The 25,834-nt window shown below is 44.7% G+C and overlaps 1 long non-coding RNA gene across 2 annotated transcripts in view; it reads right to left on the minus strand.

Moving 5' to 3' along the window:
* LOC138820258 (uncharacterized) overlaps positions 1-25,834 on the minus strand; it is a 115,313-nt gene that overhangs the window by 22,375 nt on the left and 67,104 nt on the right. The window contains exons 2-4 of one of the 2 annotated variants that reach the window (XR_011369801.1): positions 12,135-12,273; positions 9,677-9,862; positions 3,741-4,024 (exon numbers count right to left, since the gene is read on the minus strand). This is a non-coding gene — a long non-coding RNA (uncharacterized lncRNA). Of the gene's footprint in view, positions 1-3,740; positions 4,025-9,676; positions 9,863-12,134; positions 12,274-25,834 lie in introns of those variants that run through there. The other variant, XR_011369802.1, reaches the window with a different exon arrangement.

Genomic DNA, 25,834 nt, shown 5'->3' on the forward strand with positions numbered 1-25,834 from the left:
TCTTGATTATAGCCATTCTAACTGGGGTGAGGTAGAATCTGTGTTGTTTTGATTTGCATTTCTTTTATGGCTAGAGAAGTTGAGCATTTCTTCATGTGCCTATTGGCCATTCTTATTTCCTCTTCAGAGAAGTCTCTCTTTAAGTCTTTAGCCTGCTTATTAATCCAGTGATTGTTTCCTTGAGGATTTATTGTTGGGGGAGTTAATTTTTTGAGTTCCAAGTATATTTTATATAGGAGACCCTTGTCCGTTGTATGGCTAGTGAAGATCTTCTCCCAATCCGTGGGCTTTCTATTGATCTTGCTAGTTATGTCCTTTGCCATGCAGAAGCTCTGCAGTTTCATGCAATCCTATTTGTCCAACCTTTCTTTGATTTGTTGTGTTTCTGAGTCTCTATTAAGAAAATTTCGGCCAGTCCCAAGGAGCCCTAGAGTTTCTCCTATTCCTTCCTGTAATGTTTTCAGGGTGTCTGCTTTGACTTCAACTGAATTTTTTACTGGAGGGATTTGCTAATTAATTGTCTCTGTGTTACACCATGAGCTCAGAATGTATACAGTCAGCTCTATTGTATCCACCAATTGCCAAACTCTGGCAGAATGGGAGTCCATTGAAATGGAATAGTTTGTACATGCGTGCATGCGTGCGTGCGTGCGTGCGTGTGTGTGTGTGTGTGTGTGTGTGTGTGTGTGTGTGTGTTAGGATTATAGACTAGAAGTTAATGTATAATGAAGGTAAAATATATCAGACTGTGCTCTTGTAATTAATTGGTTGTTGGTTGAGGACCTGTTGCTGTGGTCAACAATGTTAGCAAAGGAAAGATACAACAGGTCGTGGCTTCCAGCTGGAAACAAAGGCATGGAATTCAATCACATATGTGGAAAACAGATATCACATAGCTTCTTCCTTACACAATCCTTTTTGGGCTTATAGAAATACAAGCCATGAACTTGTATAACACCCCTCTCCTGGGAACTGTGCACTGTCAGTCGATTGCTGGGGTAACCCCAGCTTGGTAGTTTTCCACTATGGTAATTAAGTTATGGGCTCCATCCAGCTGGCTGAAGTTTGCTCTAGTCCCTCTGAGAAGATTTCCTGTGTAGTCTGGGGTAGTGCTTAAGTAGAAGAGGGGTTTCCCAGGAAGTACAAGGCCTAAATTCAATCCTCAACATGAAAGAAAGAAAAGTAAAGAGGGAAGGAAGGAAGGAAGGAAGGAAGGAAGGAAGGAAGGAAGGAAGGAAGGAAGGAAGGAGGGAGGGAGGGAGGGAAGGAAGGAAGGAAGGAAGGAAGGAAAGAAGGAAGGAAGGAAGGAACGAGGGAGAGAGGGACGGAGGGACGGAGGAAGGAAGGAAGGAAGGAAGGAAAAAGGGAGGGAATGAGGGAGGGAGGGAGGGAGGAAGGAAGGAAGGAAGGAAGGAGAGAGAAGAAAGAGAAGGAAAGAAAGAAATAGAAAAAAAGAGAAAGAGGAGAGAAGCAGAGAAAGGGGAAGGGAAAAGAGAAAGAGAGAGGAGAAGGGAGAGAGGGAGGAGGAAAAAGGGCAAGCTTTCTAGGCAAATGAACCCAAATCTTGATATTTCAAGGAAATAGGTCATATTAAGCAAGAAACACAGATATCCCATGGAAACAATGTATTTACAAGTAAACAAGATATTTGCAAACAAAAATGATTGCATTACAAAGCATTATTCATTATTCATTAAAACAAGCTACTCCAAAGAATACCCACTGTATGGCATGCTGGCAGCATCCTCAATTTCTATCTGCCGGCGAAGGAAACCCAAGTGCCTTCCCATTGGAATAGAGTGAAGAAGGGAGGGAGAGAGAGGAGAGAAAGGAGTGGGGAAGGGGAGGTACCAAGCATGGAAAACTGTCATGCTACATCATGTGAGAGCAACATGGACAGCCATTGTGGAAGTGTTGTGAAGAATGGCTAACAACAATGTTTTTAACGTAACATTAAAGGCTATGGACACACACAACTGTACAATTAAAAAAAGCATATATGAGAAAATTTAGAAGACTGGTTTATGGTCAGGGAGAAAGGCAGGAAATGGTATGGGAAAGAGCTGAGACTTTAATTGTGATGTTTTCTTTCCTAAGTAGAATGAATATTCAGTACACTGGTGTGTATGTAAATACTTTCTATGGCCTTTCCAATATTAGGAATATTGTAATTGATATGATTTTTGAAAAAGAAGGATAAGGAGAAAATATTTTGTTCTCAATTAGAAGGTCACTGGATGCATGGAAAGGGGTGGCCAGGTTGTGTTTAAGCCTAGAAAAAGTTTCTGATTTCTCATCACGTGGCCACAGGTGCCCTGCTGTGGGCAGGTGGTCCGGTCATCCACGGCTACAAGCAACAATGCCTCCCTGTAATCCACCAGCATGGCAAACCTCCCACGATGCCACCCACAGCCTGCTGCAAGGCAAAGCAAGTTCCTGGGAAGTCATGTTTCCTCTGGGTGAGGGATGGGATCGCTCCATCTCTGTCATCTGCACAGAGGAGGAAGTGTTAGAGAGAGACAGATTAGATCATCTATTATCGAGTAGGCAAAGGACAGACTGGGGAGGCACCTGCAGCTCGCCAGATGCTCTATCAATTATCAGAGGCACAGGAAGGTGGGCCTGGCTTCCTTCTCTCTGTCTGCCCCAAACAGCCTCTCCAGGGAAGAATGAGACAAGAGACTAGACCACAAATCAGTTCCCTCCCCACTGGCCTGATGTTGGGATGGGGTGAGGTAAAGCATAGGTAGCCACAAGGGGTGTATTGATCCCAGGGTACAGAAAGACCCAAGAAGAGAGGTAATCCTCTGCTCTGGACAGTGACCTGTGAGCATGGCCAACACTTGTACAACTTAGCTATCTCCAACATCATTGCCATCATCACTGCCATCATAATCATCATCACCATCAGTCCTTAGCTAAGAAGTTCCCATATCTTTTCTCATTGACTCCAGAAACAGGTTTTTGATAAGAAAAGTATAACTTATGTCCCCCTGTTACAGCAGAGGAAACTGAGTCAGGGAGAGACGAGCCATCGAGCCAGATTTCCCCAAATGGATTCTCCTCCCTTACCCCCATTGGCCTACCCACAACAGCTTGCCAATGTGGAGAATATTGCGGTAGTCTAGCCCCTAGTCTGGCTAGCTCTGATGAAGTCAGGCCCAGAGGTAGAACTTGAAGGAGTTACACAACTTTTCTTGGGATTCCATGGGCTCTTTGTGATGGATGGATGGAAAGAAGGAAGATGATGGCTATTTAGGGAGATTAGAGACCAGACACTCCTGCTTGCTGGCTTTTGAATAACAAGTGACACAGTCATCCTCTTCCCCACACACTCACACACATACAGCACCACCACACACTCAGAATCTACTACCTTCCAGATCTGCTCACTTTACACTGTCCTGGGGGAATCATATCTTCTCCCTGAGTCTCAAGCTTAAATAAATAAATGCCTGGGATGGACATTTATTTTAGAAAGCACCCCTAGGTCATCTTGATGTGCTTCAGGGTTGAACACACACAGTCTTGAACTATAGAAGCTTCTAATGGCGCAATCAGGCATCAGACTTACAGGAGATGGAGGGAGGAGACTTCCATGTTCCTAGCAGAACAGGAAGATTCCCTGCAGACACAACTCCCTATCCTGTCTCCTGCCTTTGGAGACATTGGTTAACAGTCATTTCATGCAAGAAGCAACTACTCTAGAATTTCAAAAGCTGAGCATCTACTCTTCTCCCCTCTATGCTGGTCCAGGCCCCTCTCTGCCACTCCCCAAAATCATCCTGTTCTAAGCTAGGCTCATTTTCAAAGTCAAATGCACTCATTCTGACACCAGATGCCCTAGCAACTCATATGTTCCAGATCTAAGAGAGGTATATTAGAACAAGACGCCTTAACAAATGTAGTAGCACAGAAATATATTCCTCATGATTATGGAAGCGGAACGTTCAAGATCAAGGTGTGAGCAGGGTTGGTTTCTCCTGCAGTCTCTGTCCTCAGCATGTAGATGGCCATCTTCCCTCTGTGTATGGATATAATAATAATAATAATGGTCATGCTTCGGCATCTATTTGGGTACTAATTTCTTCTTCTAATCTCACCAGTCTGGTTGGACAAGGGGTCCTTCTAACAATATTGTTTTAACTGAATTACTGCTCTTCAGGTTGCTGTAGTTTGTCCATAGAATATGCTCCCAACAGCCCATGTGTTAAAGATTTGGTCCCTAGCAGCTACTATAGGGGAGGGTGAATGTCTGTCACTGGATGATCTGTTCATCCATCGGGAAAATCTACCTGGATTTATATTAACTTTCATTCTTCTCTGCAACCCCCACCCCAAAACCCCACCCTAAACCCTGGCATATTAGCCACTTTCCTATTCATCCATGGTATTATGTGCTCTCTTGAGAGCAGAATTAGAGCCAATTTAAAGCATGGGTAAAGTAAGTACAGGAGGTGATCCTTGAAAAACTCTATCATCATGTCAAATATTGTTACCCAGGGTTCCACTATACCAACTACTGAGTTCAGTGAACAGTGGGCATCTGTCACTGGTGTACCCTTCTCTGAAACACTTATTTTCTTGAATTAATACCTGTGACAGGATAAACAATAGACCTATAGAATGTTCTGGAATTGCAAACAGATAGAGGTATCATGCCAGGTGCTGGTATCCATCCGACTGAACCACTTGGAATAAATAACATCCTAGGGTACAGCCTGGAGTTGATACAGGGAGTAGATAATGTGGCAGAGGTGAGGGGGTCCCAGGCCATCACAACTGCCCCTCACCCCACTGAGCCCCAGATACCTGAGCTATATCAGGAAGTGACCCCTTGAACATCTTCTGACTGATACACCATTGAACTGCCTTCAACTAGCATAATGTACCACCATCAACAGCAGTGGTAATAGATGGGTTTGGGAAACTGTTGGACTGGCAAAACAAGTCATTTGCCAAATGCCCATGGACAGTGCTCACATTATTTTTCCTAGTGTATTTCCTGTCTTAAGTCAACGCCTCTCTTCCTGGCCAAGATGGTAGATAAGAGATCTTGAAATTGGCCTCTTGCTCAACAGACTCCCTTTGGGAAAATGGCAACATTAGTTAAAGGAGTTTATAGGATGCCTGGAGTCTCTTTAGATACCATCAGAAGTCATCTCTATCTCCAAACTTCACCATCCTCCCCCATTCCCACTCAGACCCTCCAGGACCTCTAGGTGCTATGGACACTTGCCTTTGAGTACATCAGAAAACATGAGCTGTACCTACCCCCATCACCACATGATAAGCTTATGGCCCCAGTGTACAAACAAAAATTGTGCTCTTCTATCCATTTGGGGATGCTGTCCCCAGGCAAGCACACTGGCCTCGTACAATCTTCATATAGTCCTGGGTGCAACAAAAGCCTGTGTCCAAATTACTACCATTCATGCTAAGCTCTGAGGATAGATATGTGGGTCAGCCTTAATTTATACAAGCACTTAAGATAATCAGCCTACAAAGAGTATCATGGCTCACAGTTTGGAGGCTTCAGGACATGCTGGAATAGATGTGTTGTTTAAGGCAGCATGTCATGGTAGGAGTATATAGTGGAACAAAATGCTCACCCCCATGACTAGATTGCAAAAGAGAGAAAGAGGAAAAGGCTCAAGTCCCACAATCTTCTTGGAAAGCATGCCACTGGTGTACTCTTCTCTGAAACACTTATTTTCAAATATGAATTACACCTGAGACTGGATAAACAGTAGACCCATAGAATGTTCTGGAATTCCAAACAGATAGTGGTATCATGCCAAGTGCTGAAGACCTCCCATGAGGCTCTACCCTTTGAGGGTTCCACCAGGTGAGGAATCCCAAGAGGGTTTTCCGATCCCAAAGGCTGCCTTCTAGCCCTTACCTGGAGTCAAGCTGCTTAGTTAGGGGTCTCATGATCAAGCTCCCTGGATGTTCTGGGCCCACACTGAGCCCAGGCCTCAGCCCTTAAAACCTAGCCAGGAAAGTAACCTTGAGTCAATGATGGCTCTTTCCACCCCAATGCCTCCAGAAAGTGATCCAGACTGGCTCTTTTGCAGGGGCTCCAACAGGAATGACACATACATCTGTCCTTGTGCCAAATGTGGTCAATCAATAGTGGCTCTCCACAGCACTAGTTGAGAAAGACTTGGAGTCATCTCTGTACACATGAAAAAAAGATGTCCTGGTCAATTACTGATGTCCCTATGGACATGGATCACAGGTCACTCGCTGGCATAGCATCTTACTCAACATCACGGCTAATGCCCTCTTGCTAAAACTTGTCTACTGTCTCCTTCTGTCACCTGCAGGCTGCTCCATTAACTATCAGATCAGTCAGGACACTGCTGGTTTCAAGTGATAAAGTCTAGTGCTACCTGTATTTTAACAGAATAGAAGGAATAACTGTATCACTCAAGTAAATAGCTTAGGACCAGGTTTCTCAAACTTTCTATCTCTCAAGTATGCTTTCTTCTGAGATAACTTCACTTCCATGCAGAGTCTTTCCTCAGAATGGAAAAAGTGGATGATGTTGTTGCCCAACTTGTTCTTTACAGTTTCAGTAAAAGATCCAGAGGTAAATCTCATTGGCTTGAGTTGGTTCACATGACCATCCCCAAGCCAATCTCTGTGGCCAGGGATTATTCTAGTGGGCCAAGCCTAGGCCCCATAACTGCCTCTGTAAGAGGAGGGAAAGTTGAGGTATCGTAGGACACTATTCAGTGCATGAACCTAGAGAGGAAGAGGATGGTTTTTCCTAAAGAAACTTGGGATGCTTTCTTCTAAAGGTGCAGAAGTGGATTCTAAGTTTCACCATGACCTCCAAATATTCACCCCCATTCAATGGAGCTATTTAGCTCTTTGATCCATCTCCACCAGAACCCTCTGTAGGGACTGTGTACTCCCTTAGGACAAGGAAAGCATTACCTGTGCCTTTGAAGAGAATTAGATTTGTGCCTCATTCCTCCTTGTCTTTCTAGGAATATCAAGTAGTTATGCCAAGTCTGCCCTCTGCCTAATACTTATCAAGAGATGACAGAAGCCGAAGGCCAGTTCATTGGAACAGATTTCTTTCCATTAGGGGAAATACCACACAGAGAGATGAAGTCCCAGAACTGGTTTTGGTGCCAGCACTCTGAGTCCACATCTCATCTCATCCTCTACTACCACCTGACTTGCCTCCAGCTGAGCAGGAGCCAGGTGGGAGGGAGCTGAGGCAAGAGGCAGTGTGTGGAGATTAATCCTAATTATTACCTTGATTAGATTGAGCGACACCTAGGAGATTAGTAATGCACAGTTCTAGATCTGTTTGTGAGGGTGTTTCCAGGTGTGATGAGGACTCTGACTCAATGAATGGATTCGTTCCTTAAGGATAATGGCATACCACCATAATATAATGGTGTTATTGAGGGGTGATGAAGAGTAGGAGGTAGGGCCTGGTTGGAGGAAGCAGGTCATTAGAGGTGGGTCCTTATGGGCTCTCTCCAGCCCTGTCCCTTTCCTATAGTCCTTTTTGTCTGCCTTCTAACTGTCATGAGATGAGTAGCCTCTGTCACCACCATGTCACCACCAAGATGCCTCATAACAGGCCTAAAAACAGTGGGTGTGGCCATGATCCACAGTACCCTCTGGAACCATGAGTCCAAAGTCAATCCTTCTTTCATTGAGTTGTCTTCATGAGGTATTTTATTATGAGCAACAAGAGAGCCAAGTAGTATACCACGTTATGGCAGAGCTTGACTAGTACATGAAGGAACTTGGCATGGGGTGGTTGAGCCAAAGCCCATGTGGGAAACAGGGTTCTAAGAGGGGTCTCTGAGATGAGCTAGAACAGAGGTCCACCAGCTATGCCAACAAATAAATCTGGGTTTCTCTATTTTATTTTCATAGATCTCAGTCCTGGGGAGATGCATTCCTTACTGGCTCTGTTGAGCATTCACCTAGAAGGGAGTTTTTCTCCTTCTGATTATTTTTAATTATGAAATTTTTTTCAGACATAATCAAAAGCAAATAGCCCAGCAAGGCCCCCATACCCATTCCTTGGCTTCAGCAGTGATTAACTCAGGACCAGTTTTGTTTCATCTCTAGCTCCAACCATCCCGCTCCACCCTGGATGACTTTGAAGCGAATCCAGCCCTCATATATCTTTAAGATGCCCTGATTGCAGGGCCTTCCAAGAGCTGGAGAGCCATTCTCTTTGAGAAGAAAGGAATCCGATTTGTTATTACTACATCATCTTGCAAAGGAGAGCTTTATTCTTCCTCCTCCACAAGCATGGCCTACTCTCCTTACTCAATATTGTCCTTTGAATATTTACAAGAGGAAAATCACACTCTAGCCATCCAGAAATGCTCAGCTGAGGTGTACCTGCCTGGGGACCTCTCCTATCCTCATCTGCCATCTTGCCCACCCCACCTGGGTCCACGTAGCCTGTAGCCTTGTTCTCTGAATTATTCCCTCATCCCTAATTCCTAGTGTCCCTCTGCCCACTTCCCCAGCCTCCTGAGACACATAGAGGATCCAGGATTGTACCACAGCCTCGAAACCTCTTTCGTGTCTCATCATCCCAATACAACCAGCTCTCCCATGCACTGTACCAGCCTCCAGGTTGCTGCAGATGCGTGACTCAAAGAGAGACTGGGCTGCTAACATAAACAGAGACTGACCTTGGCTTTCCAACTATACCTTATCTCTGCCCCAGGACTACTCCCCCCGAATAACTAATAAATGCAAAAGAAAGTTGAGGAGGAACAAAATTATTATTATTCCTTAAAGAGCCAGAGAAAGATAGCCAGGTCCTTCTAAAGTTATACCACCATCCTTGCAGCTGCAGGGTACATTAAAGCCAGGGGCCAGAGGAGGGGAGATGGGGGCATATTTCAAAGCTGACTGCAACAGAGCAGAAAGGGAAGGGGGTGTTGTGCGGAATAGGCCAAGTGTTTGAAGTGGACAAGATTTCTAGCATGTTGCCTTGATGCCGGTACATACTTAATAACAGATGTTTGGTCTCTCTGGGCAGATAATTGTCCTGCTGTAAGGTTGACTTGACCTGCCTGAGCGGTCCAGCTTCAAGCAGCACAGCAATAAATGATCTGAGCTCCTCTCGTTTTTTACTGGGAGAATGCTCGGCCACGCTTCCTTTTAAGCACATAATTACTCGGCAGCAACTGAGCCCATACATCCCTCCTCTCCTAATGGCCACGGAGCCATTCGGCCATAATTTATGGGGACAGGGTTCAAAGTTTTAATAATATTTGGATAATATCATTGCCCACACGTCGGTAGCGTCGTGATGGATAGAAGGAGAGTGGGCTTATTTCGATTCCGCGCATGACAGTGAGCGCGTTAACGACTAGATGCCCGGCGTGGCCTTTATGGAAACTGCCATAAGGCCATCAGCTCATGAATTATAGATCTGGGCATGAAGGATTATAAACAGCGGTGGGGATCACACAGGGACGCTGCTCATGAGGAACTGTCCCGTTAGCGCCTCTCCCTTATGCAGACAAATGAATTGCAGGGAATGCCGAATGGTGTAAATAAACGTATTAGCACATCAACATAAAAAAAAAAAAGGCCCAGCACTGGGGCCTGCTTGGAGATATTTATGTTTATACTCTCTGCTCAAGTGGCTTCCTGGGTTTTTGGTTTCACTTACCTCATCATCGCTATTACACCTCTGGGCACGTTTCCCTGAAGCTCCAGGGAGCCGGCTGACACATGCATGCAGGCTGGCTTAGAGATGCTCATTTGGGACAGGCAGGTGGAGAAAGAATTCTTGATAAATTCAAGACAGACAGGTTTACTCTGGGGACATCCATGGGGTACCCTCGTCCGGCAGATGCTGGTAGAAGAGGAAAAAAAGAGATAAGCCAAGAGATAAGCTAGGAGAGGGCACCTCTCAGATGATCAAGTTGGACGTCTATTACTCAGAAGAGCAGGTGGCGAGACAAGTTCAAAGAAGGGACTCCCCCCTGAGTTATAAGACTTTTTGTTACCGAGCCAAGATTCCAGTTCTCAAGTGCTGCTCCGAGCCGCCTTATCTGGCCTGAGTTTTCTCTTCCAAAATGTAAACATACAAGGCCAGCCCCAATGGATGATAAGTGCTAAGTCTGAAACCACGGTTGCCAACTTCCTCCTGGTAATCTGCTCTACACTGACTCACCCTGAACTCTGACAAGGTTCGCGTGCCAGGAGCAATCATTGTACTCACACTCAATATCCATTTAATCTGAAGGATTTATTTGGAAAGAGCGGCAATTATAACTGCACCTCAGAATAAGTAGGAATCGGCGCATTTGAATTTCTTTAAATAGCTCAGTGGAGTTTGGAGGAATTCCCCATGGCCCAGTTGGGTTCTGGACCCATTACTTGCTTTGGACTTTGGACACAGGTCAGAGGTTTGGGGTGTGACACAACCAGTCATAGGGGCTTCTACTCTCCTGTGAGGTGCTGGACACACACAGAGCTCTGCTTTCTAAAGCATCTGAGGATGTGTTTTCTCTATTTTACCACAAGAGAAGAGGAAGACAAAGGCAGCAACATTTCTCCAGCCCTGACATTTTGATGACGCGTCATACATTAATTAATGTAATTAATGTAGTCATCATGCATTCTTTTCGGTTTATAGTTTTATGAACCATGTATGGAATAGTGTACTCATGGTCAGGATACAGGATACTTTATGGCTCCCAAATCTCCCTTTAAAAAGTTTAACTCTCCTCCAGACACTGGTGGCCTTGTGTTTGTAATCCTAGCTACTCAAGAGGCTGAGATCTGAGGATCACTGTTTAATCCCAGCTCAGGTAGAAAATTCCACAAAGTTCTCATCACTAATGAACCAGGGAAAAGCTGGAAATTGAGGCGTGGCTCAAGTGGTAGCTCAGCAGCCTTCAGCAAAGAAGCTAAGGGAAAACATTCAGGCCGAGTTCAAGCCCCAGGACCAGCACTAGGACTAGGCCTTAAGGACTCCATTAACCCTTAATGTGTTTGCCTTTGGAGACTTTCTTTTAAATGAGTTTATATTCTAGATAACCTTTGGTTGTTTAAATAGATTCATACCAATGTCACCTTTTTGAGATGAGCTTCTTTCATTTACATTGTGCTTTGGGATCCATCCAAGTCCTTTTCTGTTTCTACATTTCCCTTCTTTTTCTGTGCTGAGTAGTATTCTACTTCAGTGCCTTGGTTGCACAAGGCAAGTGCCCCGTGTCCTATGGGGTGATAACAGTGCCCAGTGGCCGTGGCCATCCTCGTATTCTACTGAGAAAAGCCCATCCAAGCTCTCAAGGATGCCTAAGCTTTGAATGTGTCCTCTGAAAGTTACCATATTGGGAATTTAATCCCCAAATCTATGTGTTAATAGTTTTTGGAGGCGGCACCCTGGAGGGGAGCTCGGGTCAACGGGGACCCCCCTGACAGCATTAATGGCCTCTGTGCTGTGTTACAACCCAGCCCTCGCCAGAGGTTGGGAAGGGCCTGGCCCCATGATCTTCCCAGTCCACGGAACCACAAGACAAATCACCTCCAATTCTTCACAAATTACCTGGTCTGGGGGATTTTCCTCCAGCAACAGAACCTGACGAAGAAGATGATGCTATGAGACAGCTACTAGCCAGCTGTCTTCTCGACGATGACAAAGTCAAGCCACAGAGAGGTTATTTAACTTGTCTAATGTCACAGAGCAGGTAAATCCATAATAATAAGATTAGAGCAGCCCAGTCTATGTTTCCTAATGGGAAGTTATAGTCATCCATATCTCTGGCACACAGATGATTAATTTAAATCCCCAGTGAAGTGTGAATGGCTGACAGCCTCCCCTTCCAGAGAGCAGACTGCACCCTGGGGCAGCTGACAAGGCCAGAGAAAATAAAACACAGAAAAAAGAGGCCAGGATGTCCCATGATCACATGCCATGGAAGATCACTCACAGGGTTTGTACCACCCACATTCATAGCCCAGACGGGATATGGCAACACTTAGCATGGCTGCACTGGCTGGCAAAAGGAAACCCGACCCCTGCTCACCATGCCCAGTCTCAGCATCAGGAAGAGAATCAGACCTGAGGACTGGAACCCATCGCTGTGAATCGGGGCAGCCTCCAGAAAGGTACTCACCAGCCAACTCTTCCAGAACTTCCCAGACCTGAGCGGCTGCTTGTTGTTGCTGCTTTGCAATCCAAAACTGCATGCAAACATCGCAATGGGTTTCCAGGGATCATTTTGCTCAATACTGTCCATGGAAGTAAACTGAGGCCTGAAAAAGAGAATAGATTTTCCCCAAAGGCATAGAGCAAACTGAGAGCAGATCCCAGATGATAACCCAGAATCCCTCCTCCTTCACTCTCTCCACAAATACTGAACTTGCCTGTGCCAGGCACTTTTCTGGAAACTAAAGACAAATGACAACGACCACGGAATCTTTTGCCTTCGTGGAGTCGTATTTTGTCTGGAAAGACAATGAACCCATCAAATATATCACATAAAATTGTGATAACGATTACTAAATGGTCCTGAGACTCCCAGCCTGTGTTTCTCCTACCCCATCAAGGGCCATGTGTCCTGACATGGTAGAAGTCTCCATAGCCCTCTAAATGAAGTTTAGAGTCCTATGCAAGTCTCCAGATGTCTAGAGTTCTGTAGCTTTTTATCAGAGACTGTTGACTACTGGCTCCCTAAATATTAACTTTTCTTTCACTGCTAAGAATTAAACCAAGGGTCTCATATATGCTAGGCAAGTGCTCTCCTTCTAAACGACAATGCCAACAACAAGACGAACCCTATTTGATAAAGCAGAACAGAACAGATTGGTCCCTGCAATGAGAAGAACCTCCCACCACAAAACTTCAGTGGTACCCTAAAGGGGAAAGGGCCAGGTGACTTTATCAGAGATTCTGAAGTCTGACTTAAAGAAGGTTTTCAAGGTGGTAGAAGGGGGGGTGAGTTAGACCCCAGGAAGGGTCTTGTTACAGATGTAGGTTGGTAGACATGATGATGAGGGTGATGGAGATGGCAGTGGTGGGTTTGAGAACAGTGGAAACAGTAAGGTATGGACATGTGAGACATGTTTTGAAGAGTGTGAAGGACTAAAGACCTGGATGACTTCACTCTAGACCTCTGGGTCTTTTGGGAGATTCCTACAATGAACAGTAAAGTGAACTGACTGGGCAAGAGTATTTTCTTGAATAACCAAGTTATGCACATGAAGACAATGGAAAAGGGTCATGACACAGGTGGGGTGGGTAACTTTGGCACTGATAGAAGTCATACCAGTTCATTCTAAATCAGCCCCAGGAGGCAAGGACTGTAGTAACACATCTAGGAACCTGGGCCAATCAGCAAATATTAATCAGAGGCGAGGAGAACTATGAAGAGCTGTTGACTCTGAAACTGAGAAGGTTTAAGATGTCCTAGTCCATCCCTCTCAGGGAAGTGGACAGACTGGACTCCAGGGCAGGTTGGCTATCCCTGTCTCTGCTCTATTGATACCCAATCAAATGCAAAGAAGATAAAAAACATTCATGATCTCATCATTAACAACCAGCTCCATCTTTAGGGGTTGGGAGGGATTGCCTTTTAGTCTTTTCCTGGGAGGAAAAAAAAAAGGAGAGAGAGAAAAAATTGATTGGTTGATTGTGTGAGTATGTGAGGGTGAGTATGAGTGTGTGTGTGTGTGTGTGTGTGTGTGTGTGTGTGTGTGTGTGTGTGTGTGTGTATGTGTGTGGTGCTGAATCTATGTAATTTTAGAAAGAATTCAATTACCCAGCTCTTTCCTCAGGCTTCACCACATTTTTCTTCCTTGCTAGACATATGTACTATTTTCTGGAAGAGCATTACAAAATTCTTTGGGGAAGCATCTTGTTCCCCTCTGAGCCATGCTATTTTGATGGGGTGAACCACCCACATCCCTCTCCTTGTCTAGAAGCACCTCTGTGATATAGACCTGGCCAATCAGCATGGACCTGAATGGCAGTGACCAGTTCTGAAGGAACACATGATACAAGCCAGGTCAATGAGAAACATCCTGGGACTTTTCCTAGGGCTGAAGAAGAAATGATCATTTTCACCGGAATACCTAAGTACCAAGATGACTGTGTAGGCAATCAACTGGAGAGAGTATGACTGAAGAGGAAGCCCACACGCAGAAGGAAGAGCCAAGGCGTGGTGTTTTTCATAAGCTGACTGCTCTTCTGAATCCAGCAATGCTGAAAGCTTTCCCACTCTTTTGAACAGTACAGGCACAAGGAGTTAATAAATTAGTCTTATAGAATAAGATGGTCTGACTCAGATTCTAAAAACCACAGGCTTTTATCAGCTGTTCTGTGTCCCTGGAACCCACCATTCAGATACAGCCCCAGACCCTTCAACAATTCACATGTCCAGTATAATCACGCCCACATTTACTGTTCAAAGTGTATGGTGGGAATCTGCTTTGTTCTCATAACTCAATGTGGCTCTCATGGGCCTGGCCCACTGACTACCCTCCCTACCCCCACCCCCAAGGGGGACCTTCCAGAAATTCTCCAGTCCCTTCCACAGCCCAGAATCTTAATCTAAATATGAAAGCCCCCTGCTCCACCCCACCTCCAGGTGCTAGATACTTGAATTCTTGGAAGCAGAATCTGGGGACTTGCTTAAGCAATAGGATCCCAGAGCCAGACCTGAACCATGAACTGGGGAAAGTCTTTGACCCCTCCAGCTACCTGCAACCCCTCCTCCACCCATTACCCTACTTAAGTCCCTGCTCTCCTGCCCCCCGTTATGCCTCGTGTCTCCTGACTCTCCTCCAGTCACCATGGTGTTCCTCTTCAGCTTTCCATTGAAGTTAATATGGTCTATTGAGTTCACTTTCTGCTCTTTATTCTAATAACCTCATGACTCAGTTTCCTAACAGCATAGGCTTGTGTAAACTGCTTCCTCCACTCTGAATGTGGTCCTTTCCCTCAAGTCCATCTAGAAAACTCTGCCTCCGATTTCCAAGCTCAACCTGAAGATCTCTAACTTCCAGTCAACTACCACCTTCTCCACTTATCACCACTAGCACCTGCATCTCCACTACCATAGCCTCTGTCACCACCTTTTACCATCACACAAAAATCACCCAATCTCCATCACCCATGTCACCGCCCCATCAACATTACCTCCACTGTCATCTTCATCACCACCACCACTATCTTCATCAACCACTATCACCTCCATCACCACCTCTGCCATTGGTCCTCCATATCCACCATCACCACCATCCCAGCCTCACCCCACCACAAGCACACCACCACCACCATACCACCTTTACTATCACCTCTCTCATCTCCACTGTCACCAACCACCTCCACTACCACTCCCACCGTTATATCGTCACCACTGTCATTATGACCCATGTCACCCAAACCACCACGACCGCTATTCTCTCAACACCATGAGAAACAACATTATCACCACCACCGCTACGTCCATCTCCATCACCACTATTCCACTGTTATCACCACCATCATACCAACATTATCCCGGTACTGCCATGATCTGCACTGCTACCTCCAACACCATCACTCCCTACAGTCACTTCCAATTCTGTCACCACCAGCCAACACTTTCACCATCACCTCCATTATCTCCTCCACCACCTCCACCATGTCTGCTTTTTCATCCCCTGTACTGGGACCATTGTGCCTTCTTTGTGTGATTTCTGAAGGGCAATCACAGCCCTTCCCTGGGAACTTGGCAAGTGATTCTCATACTCACTAAATCAACAAGGATTTCTGACATTACTTTGAGCCTCCTACAGCTTGTGCATGGCCCGGTCCAGAGCAAGAGTTGGGCAGGATCCTCGCTGGGTGATGGCACATAACATCCTGGAGAAGACAGGTTCCAGAGCAGGAAGTCTTGTCCCGCCTCTTAGCTCCTCCCCATCCTGTCTGGCTCTCACCTCCTAGGAGGATATGGAAACAGCCTTGTCTATCTGTGACAGCCACCAGGCACTGGACTGCTTATAAGGTTACTCCCCCTCCCTAATCCTCCATGACAGTAACAACAACAACAACAACAGGAGGAGGAGGAGGAAGAAGAGGGATTGTATTTGCCACTTTGTGCCAGTTACTGCCCAATTTGCAGAGGAAGTCTAGACAGAATCAATAGATAGAGACTTTCTTGGACTTAGGACCTTCTTGGACCAGCTATGATTCAGTGTTACAAGCCAGAGTCTTGCCAAACAGCTCAGAAATCAACCAGTATTTGTTAATTAAAATAAGCCTTATTTCATACATATCTTTAACATCCCTAACCAAAGAATTCAAAATCCAATATACTCCAAAAAGGTTTTTAAGAGTTGAGATGAGGCCCTAATGGAAAATTCCACATCTCACACAGTCAGATGTCACATGCGTCATAGTGAAAAGAAAGTAGATTGAAAATACTGCAGAAAATTACCTCCAAACGAGATGCATAAGACTTCTTTCTGTGAATCATAAGAATTTCATAATTAGACTTGTATCCCATCCCCAAAATCTCATAATGTATATGTAAATATTCTCAAATCTGAAAAAACATAAATCATAATCTGAGATGCTTCTGATCCCAGTTGTTTTGGATACTCCACCTGTATTTACTTTTGAATCTTAAGATGAAATCCCCCTCAGATAGTAGTAGTGTACCACACCCACATTGCCCGGGAACCCGTGACTGACATTTCTAACAAGTGAGGTAGAATGTCGGCACTGCCCACCTGCTTCAGAAATTAGCAAGAAGGAACCCTGGATTGGGAAGGCCAGGAGGGGCAGGAATTCTGTACCCCATCTTCTCTCATCCTGTATACCCCAATCTGGCCAGAGTGGGAGGCTTGGATGAAGGATTTATGGAGGGGTATCCAGTTTAGCCAACAAACAGAAGGGACTAAATCCCCAATCAGACCTGCTTTTTGGGCAAACAGTTGCAGGCCCGCCTGTGTAAACTCGCATTGTCTCTTGGTAGATTAAGACTGAGCAAGAGCTGATGTGATTTTTTTTCTTTCCTTTTTTTTTTTTTCACTGAGAAAAGCCATTAAGGGATTAACACCCCGATTTATGAAAATGGAGGATGATAAAGGAACAATGGGTGACAGCATTGTGTAAACGACATTGATTCATTTCTGAGACAGGGCTGTTAACTGGGAGAAATGGAGAAATAAAAAGAACAATGAGGAGATGCTTTTACCAGCTTGTCATTAATTAGCCCAGAGCACAATTGTTTTATTGTCCTTTTTGAAAAATACAAAATTGGTAGGAAAATACAAATCGATTATTCTGTGTCATAGGCTGACATCTGCTTTCCCTTTTCTCCCTAAGCTTGCCTGTGGAAGTGACTTCCAAAGAGAGGAAAAGAAACTTTCCCCCATCAGAAGGATCTGTGGAGTTTGGGGGTGTAATGATACCCCCACAAGGACAATCCAATCTTCTTAGCAGTGGACAGTAGCTCTGGGGTAGATGGCAGCTCCCCATTCCTTGAGAGGCAGTGGGGGGCTAGAAGATGCTGGGGAGCACGTGGTAGGCAAGGCACCTGGGGAATGGGCTTCTGGGGGGCACAAGGGGTTCCCACTTGGTCGACAGCTTGATCCACACAGCTCTCCAACACTCCCAGACCCACTCATCTCCAACAGGGAGCTATAGTGTGTGAGCTCTGCCCATTTTGGGGCTACTCCAGTCCAGCCAAGGGAACTCGGGTTTGTCTCCCCCAAACAGCGGAGACACAAAAAGGACTTACTTTTACCCCCCCAAAGCATTTCATCAAGATGTCTGTGGGTCCCAGGAGAAGTCTTGTTAGCATGAGTTAGAAGGGAAAGGCTTGGCTTTGGAAATTAGGTGATTCAGGAACCCATAGTATCAGTAGTGGGGACTTCTGATGATGGGGTACAGACCAGCACAGTGTCCTGGCAATGTGATGGTCTCACCCAGGTGAGCAGGGTACAACTAGGGAGAGGAGCCAGGCTACCTGAAGGCCAGTCCTGTTTAGCCCTTCTGGTGTAAAGGTGAATTGTAAGTCTGGGCACTCATGTGTGCACACTGACTCTCAGATAAAGAGTCAGCCAGCAAGCCCATAAAAGGGTTAATCCCACAAAGGGTTAAGGGCACTTAGAGAGCAAAGGAACTCAGAGAAACAGTTTGGCCCACAAGAAAACTGTAAACAGCTTTCCTATTGTTCCTGCCTTCTGTGACTATTGACCATTGTTTGCCCTTTAATCTGGAAACACCACAGATATAAATATAGCTATCTTTTTATAACATTGTATCTTTACAACCCAAGATCAAACAATGCATCTTTATATCTCAGATCTTTATGATATAAAGATGCCTTTATTCCGGAAGGTCCTATATGTAAGTCCTGCATATAAATGTTGACTGATGTTGACTTTTATGCATTCGTACCACACAGTGTCTCCTATGTACCAGGCACTGCTCTGGAGCAGGGTGCACAGCAGAGAATAAAATGAGAGCCCCCACCTTGGCCCTGAGTCCCTAGAGCTTTTACACTGCTGGATGAGAAGATCAGAAATTAAACAAACATGTAGTCAGAAAAATAGGTCTGATAGCAATAAGAGCCCGGGGAAGAGTGCAGTAGAGGTGGGAGGAGGAAAAGGAGACCGCCATGCTGGGGAAAAGCAAGCCAGGGCAAAGGCTCACAGGTGAGGATCTGAAGCATAAAACGAGCCAATGAGGGACAAGAAACAAAGTCCAGGACAAGGTGTGAACAGAGCGAGGAGAGGGGCAGAGCCAGGCAGGACAGCAGGCTGAGCCGTAGGAAAGATACAGATGCTTCATCAGAAGGCCATGGGAAGGCTTGAGGATTGAGACAATCTGATACTTCGGTCACAGGACCATTCCTGCAGGGATAGCATGCACCGTGTGTCCTCGAGTAGATGCACATCTCAGGTGCTCATGGGAAGGTCATGGGAATGAGCAACAGAGAATGGTGGGGAGCATGGCAAACAGGAGCCCCAGTCTGCTGCCATGAAAACAGCAGCCCCTACTCTGCTCTTGCTACCTCTCCCTTGAGAGATATCAATATGGAATCTCCTAGCTTATCATCTTTAAAATGAGGCTGACAGAAAGACAAGAATTACATGTTCTCTCTCTTGAGTGAAAACTGAAAAGCAGTTGCCCAAACATTGAATAATAATTACTAAAGGTTGGGAGAGGCTGGGGGGATGAGAATGAAGGCAGGCCGGGTTTAATCCAAGCACATTGTGAGTACATGTTGAAATACCAAGCCCTTCATATGGACAATGAATACATGGTAATCAAACTTAAAGGAGACTCCTGATTTTAAGCTGTCGACAGTGGTCCCCTCATTAGTCTGTGATTTTGCTTCTCATGATTTCAGATACCTGTAGTCAACTATGACCTAAAAATAACAAGTAACTTTTATGACAATATGCTTTTGTGTATTTTTCTATTTTTATTATTAGATATTGTGAAACTCTTAGTGCAACTAATGCCTAACTCATGAATTATTAGAGATGTGTATATAGAGGAAAATACATTATATGTATGTATGCATGTACATACATATTATACAGCTAAGTGTCAGCTTCCTCCACACACTTCCAGTTTATACCCTGTCTTGAATTTCTCAGAAAAGAAGAACTCCAACAACACAGCTTCTTGCCCTTTGTGATCAGGCTTCCAGAGAACTCAAGAATACAAGACACAAAGAGGAGACTCTTAGGGGAGAAATGCAAAGGCCTATGTGCCTCTGATCATATAAAATAGTATTTATCAAAATGACCCAGGAAATGGAAACAAGAGATTTTTCTTATTTGTTATTTTTGGGGTTTTTGTCTCATTTGTTCATGTATCTATCTTTGGGAGGATAAGGGAGGTACAGAAACAGAGGGACAAAGGGTAAACAGATGCAGCAGTGGTACTCACTAGACACTGTGTTCAAAATGAACTATACAATTTGTGCGTGGAGGTAGGAGGGAAAAACTCGGATTGAGGGAAGGGGTGACATTGTCCAAAACGAAATATGTTCATTACCTGACTTATGTAACTATAACCCCTCTCTACATGGCCTTTATAATAACAATAAAATTTAAAAATTAAAAATAAACAGTAAGAGACAGAACAATTTCTAAAAATATATATACGTAGGAAGTAGTACTGTGGCTCAAAGTGATAGAGCACTAGCCTTGAGCTAAAGAGCTCAGTGACAGCACCCAGGGCCAGAGTTCAAGTCCCACAATCAACAAAAAAAAAAAGAAAGAAAGAAAATTACATGTAACTTTAAAGCACTGTAATTCTTCTGCATAAAGTTCTTGGTAAGATTATCTTATTTCTTCTCATAGTTCTCATAGTTTGGTGTGACACATTTGATTGAAACTGTGGGGGTTTTTTATTATTATGAGCAACCTCATATTATGTGTTTTTTTTGTTGTGGTGGGTTTTTTGTTTGTTTTGTTTTTGTGTGTGTTGTAGTGGGTTGATTGTTTGTCAGTTGTGGGGCTTGAACTCAGGACCAGGGCACTGTCCCTGAGCTCATTCACTCAAAGCTATCACTACCACCTTGAGCCACAGCACCACTTCTGGTTTCCTGGTAGTTAATTGGAGATGAGAATCTCACAGCCTTTCCTGCCTGGTCTGGCTTTGAACCTCAAGCCTCAGATCTCAGCCTCCTGAGTAGTTAGGATTACAGGCATGAGCCACCAGTGCCCAGAATCCTATTATGTTAAATAAAGAAAAAGTGCTGAACAAAACTAAACTGTAAGTGAACTGCTACTGTGATTATATCCTTTCTGGGAGCAGTGGCTGCTGTACTGACACCCTAGTTAGGGACCTTACAACCCCATTAGTTCAGGGAGGGGAACATCGCATCCCAGGTACCAGCTCTGGTCACTTGGAAATGACTGCCAAAATGCAGGATTTGTTGTAAATAGAGTTGTGTGGACTGATGCCAGCCTCCCCCCCCCCACCAATCATGCTGATATTTGCAGATACTCGTCTTCAATATAAAATTCTGCAATAGTTGTACAAGCTGTGAAATCTTACAGTTTTCAAGTCAGCTCTAGATAACCTGAAATGCCTCATGCAATGTAAGTATAGTGCAAGTAATTGGTCACCATATGTGTGCACCTGTTTAGTACACATACATACAGTAATACGTGTATGACTTGTGCCATTGATTTTCCAGAGGCTGACTGATAGGTGAGTTTGAGAATACAATGCCAGTATGTACTTTCCAGAAATGGTTGGCAGGTGATAGGTACTGAATTCTAGCCCCCAGTGCTTCTTAAACAGCCTGCAATTTCTCACTTTTTATGATTATGGTTTTTAAGATAAATGGCTACTGACTTGGTTATCAACTTCTTTACTGAAATGGGGATGGTACTGGGGTTTGAAGTCAGGGCCTTGTGCTTGCTAGGCCTGCTCTCTATGACAGACCATACCTCCAGCCTTCTTTTCCTCCACATTTTAAGATAGAGTCTCACTTCTTGCCTAAACCCAGACATGGACTGTGATACTCCTATTTTACACTTCCTGAAGTAGCTGGGATGACAAATGCTCACCACCATCTTCCATTAAGATAGTCTCTTGGGGACATTTTTGCCCAGGCTAATTTAGAACCGTGATCCTCCCAATCTCAGCCTCGCAACCAGTGGGAATAACAGGCATGAGCCACCACAGCCAGCTCAACTTCCTTCTTATTTCTGGAAAATTAACCATTTACAGGCTTTGAAAGGAGCACTCTCTACCTACCTTGTCAAATCACTAACATGACAGTGTTGGGGTTCAAAAACTGAGACCCCCAAGTTGAGGCTTTCTGGGAGTAGCAAACACAGGGAAAAGACCTTCTCTGAATTTCTTATGTCTACCTAAAGGCTGATTCCTCTGGGAGGGATGCCTCTGCCTTCACACCTCACTGAAATTTAAGTAATCAGGGAGGAGTGAAACCCATCCCAGAGGAAGAGACTAGAAATCACACACCACACCCACAACAGAGGCCACTGTTCATTCTCCAGGTTCATCCTCTCGCCTAAGAATCATTAACTACCTCTCTAAAATCACCCACAGTTCCTCCTTGCCCTCATGAAGAGACTACATCTCCACCATTTGTGTGGCTCTTATCAAGTGTACATACACAGGTCAGTGACTTGTTTCCTGTGAACATCTCTACTGTCAGTTTGCTCCATCAGATTCCAGTATGGAACCTTCAGAGGTCAGGTCTCCTCCTTCCCAGGATCCCTTGCACTGGAACAGAAGTATTTGAGCTGTGGTCAAACTACTGGAAACATCTGCCTCAGTTGACCAATCAATGAGAAACACTTACCTCAAGTAATCTATCAAGCAGAAACACTAACCGTAGGTGATTCACTGGATTCTTACGATACAAAAGGGATGGAAGTGAGAAGTGTTTGGGGGAGTAGTCATAGCATCTAGGCTAGCTCATCGGGATCACAGTAAAGGTGTTGGGGTACATTTGGGGCATAAGAATGGCACCCCTAGCCAGGCACCGGTGACATACACCTGAAATCCCAGCTACTCAGGAGGCTGAGATCTAAGGATCACAGTTCAAACCAGCCCCAGCAGAAAAAGTCTGTGAGACTTATCTCCAATAAACCACTAGAAAACCAGAAGTGGCGCTCAAGTGGTAGAGCGTTAGCCTTGAGCTGAAGACCTCAGGGACAGTGCCCCAGGCCCAGAGTTCAAACCCCATGATCTACAGAAATAAATAAATAAACAAATAAATAAAGGCACCCCTTGGGGCTGCCTCCTGACATGAACGCTCCACTCTTCCAGCCACATGTCCTTGGATTAATTTCTTTCCTGCTTATGTCAGCCAGAAACTATTTCTGTTGCTTATACGTAAGACTCTGTCCTAATATAGTGATACAGGGCAGATGCACTTCTCAAAATTCTGAAGAGATTTGCATCTTAATTCGGTTCAATTATTGGTTTCATAAAGAGGCCGTTTCCACAATAACCAAGGCAGACTGGCAGGTCTGGGGGTTAGGACTCTGTAGCTGGCCTGGAAGGTGGACACACTACCCTTAACCAAGATGTCAACAGGTCCGATGCAGCCCAGGCAGCCACAGAGCTCACTCACTGCCACTTGGGTGCTGCTGGGAGGACATTGCAGAGAATGGAAAGAAAGCAAGCTGCTCCTGGCGGCCACACCAGCACTTCAGTCATCCCCTACACAGTCATGTGTGAGGGCACAGGGAAGTTTGGCAAAAACAGCCCGCCCCTGCCCAGAGAAAGGCCCACTGAGAGAGAGGAGACCAAAGCCAAGCCAATGGCTTTTCATGTGTCTCTGGTAAGTAAAGATCAGGCAACCAGTTGCTTTGGCTGCTACCACCCTTCTGAGTTATTTAGGTGACCACGGTGACTACTGGCAACAGTGGCCAGGAAAGGCTGTCAAAACTCAGAACCCAAGGCCCACAGGAGATCCTAATTCACTTCTAGAACATTCCCAGGAGCTGTTCACACTTTAAGAACCACTGGCTGAGAATGAGCTACTGAGTTTCTTTATCCGTAAAATGAAAGCAGAGATCCTACATCAATTACTCCAGAACTGACTCCAATCATAGGCAAGAGAGTGCTGTGTGCAAACTCTCACCATCAAAATGTGAGCTGTTTCTACCGACAAAAGGCTCCCAGGATTCGGTTGGTATGTGGCTGCAGAGACACAAGCACTGAATCGATGGGACTCCTAGACTTGCTCAACACTGCCGAGCACACAGGAGAGCTGCACACAGTCCCAGCTGCCCCCAGCAGTGGCTGTTCTTCTAATCTATGCTGTCATTTGCATGGATTTGATTGTGCCCCATTGGACAGAAGGAGCTGTGGCTCCACGCTCTGAAGGGACTTCCCAGTGCCACTGGGAGTAGATGTGTGCCCACATACCTGAACACCTCCCAACATGTTCCCTGCCTCATCCAGGGGTGGGCTGTGTGTCAGCTTTGTGCTTTGTGACCCTGACATTCTGACCAAAGTTGTTGGATCAAAGGTTGACCCTTGCCCTAAGCTGCTCCAATTAGCATCGCCCTCTTGGGAATTTAAAACTGCAACTGAGAGACAGCCGGAGGTCTTGTGTGCAGACCAGAGGATACAGGGCACAGGAGGATGTGACAGAGCTTGTGAAAGGAAGAGAGACGCCAGATGCACACTGGAGCAACAGATGCCAGGACCAGTGCCCTGGAGCAATGTGCTCCTGTCTGCTGAGCTAGCTGGGTGCCACTGCACCCCTCTCCTCGGAGTTCATCATGTGTGTACTGTATAATATACCAAGGCCATGTATCCATGTTTATGCAGTTTTAATTTTAATATAAAGAAGTGGAGTGATATACAATATTTTAACTTTAAAAGTAAACATTTTAAATATTTTAAATATTATACAGAAAAGAGCCATTTTTTTTGTTTTGTGATAAATGAAAAAATAAAAACCTTCAAGCAAACTTAACATAACTTAAGATTGCTGAGGTGATTCTGACCTTGGAAAGGGCTGATTTGGTGGCTCAAATAATATGACTAAGGATTCGGTATCTCTTTCTCTCTCTTTCTCTCTCTGTAGGTAGATAGACAGATAGATAGATAGATAGATAGATAGACAGACAGACAGACAGACAGACAGACAGACAGACAGACAGACAGACAGACAGACAGACAGATAGATAGATAGATAGATAGATAGATAGATAGATAGATAGATAGATAGATAGATAACAAATTGCATTGTGACGAGATATATGCAAAGGAAGAGGAAACTCCTTCCAATTGGCCCTGTACAAGTACTGGATTCATTTTCATTGGCCCAAATAGGTCACATGCACATCTTTAAACCAATCATTGTAGACGAATAGGTAGGTATTCCTTTTATATCAAATCAATCAATGCTCTCCCTTGGAAGACTAAAGGGGAAAAGAAGTAGTAGGAAGAGGGACCAACACATGTCCACTGTGACCTATGGCCTCAATAAATGTTTATTTTTTTTTACTTTATCTTCCTTTAAAAAAAAAAATAAGGTTTTCAGTTGTTTAAGGATACAGGTGGACCTGTTGCAACAATGAGAAGTACAAGTTGTCATGTCCAAAACGAGCTTTACAACGTCGGGGGGGGGGGGAGGAGAAGGATAGGGATTGGGGGGGAGGGGGGAGGCTGGGAAGGGATGTGAAGGGTAAACAAAGGAGGAGGCTGCAATGCTTGGTAAGAAATGTACGCATTATCCTGCCCATGTAATTGTAACTCCTCTGTACAGTATGTTCACAAATAAAATTAAATTAAATTTTTTAAAAAAAGGTTTTTATTGTGAAAATACTGTACAGAGGGGTTACAGTTACATGAGCAAGGTAATGAGTACATTTCTTATCAAGCATTGTTGTCTCCTCCTTTGTTTTTCCCCTACCATTCCTTCCCTCCCACCTCCATAACTACACTTCCTCTCCCCCCTCTCCCCCCCCTAAATTGTAAAGTTCATTTTTCGACATAGTGTCTTGTACATCTCATTGTTGCAATGGGTCACCTGTATCCCTATTTAAACAATTTGTTTTTTCCCTTCCCCTCTCCAAATTATACCAACATCAAATATAGTGAAATCTTTCTTGAATTAGTTTTCAACCTCTAACTTCAGACTCCTCACTAAATGGGTGCATGCGATCTTCACCTTTTCCTTTTACTCATTTATTCTGGATCATTTCTGGAAATCATTTAAGTTACTCTTGTTTAAATAAAAAGGGAAGGGAAGTCAAATCCCACTCATCCAGTGTGATAGTTTGTAATCAGACTCAGCCAAGACCCTTGGCTCTACAAAAATTCAACCAAAAATTCAGTTATTGGGAGCAATGGTAAACTACAAAC

The sequence above is a fragment of the Dipodomys merriami genome, unplaced genomic scaffold, assembly GCF_024711535.1.
Source record: "Dipodomys merriami isolate MVZ:Mamm:240054 unplaced genomic scaffold, mDipMer1.0.p SCAF_85, whole genome shotgun sequence".
Classification (NCBI taxonomy): Eukaryota; Metazoa; Chordata; class Mammalia; order Rodentia; family Heteromyidae; genus Dipodomys; species Dipodomys merriami.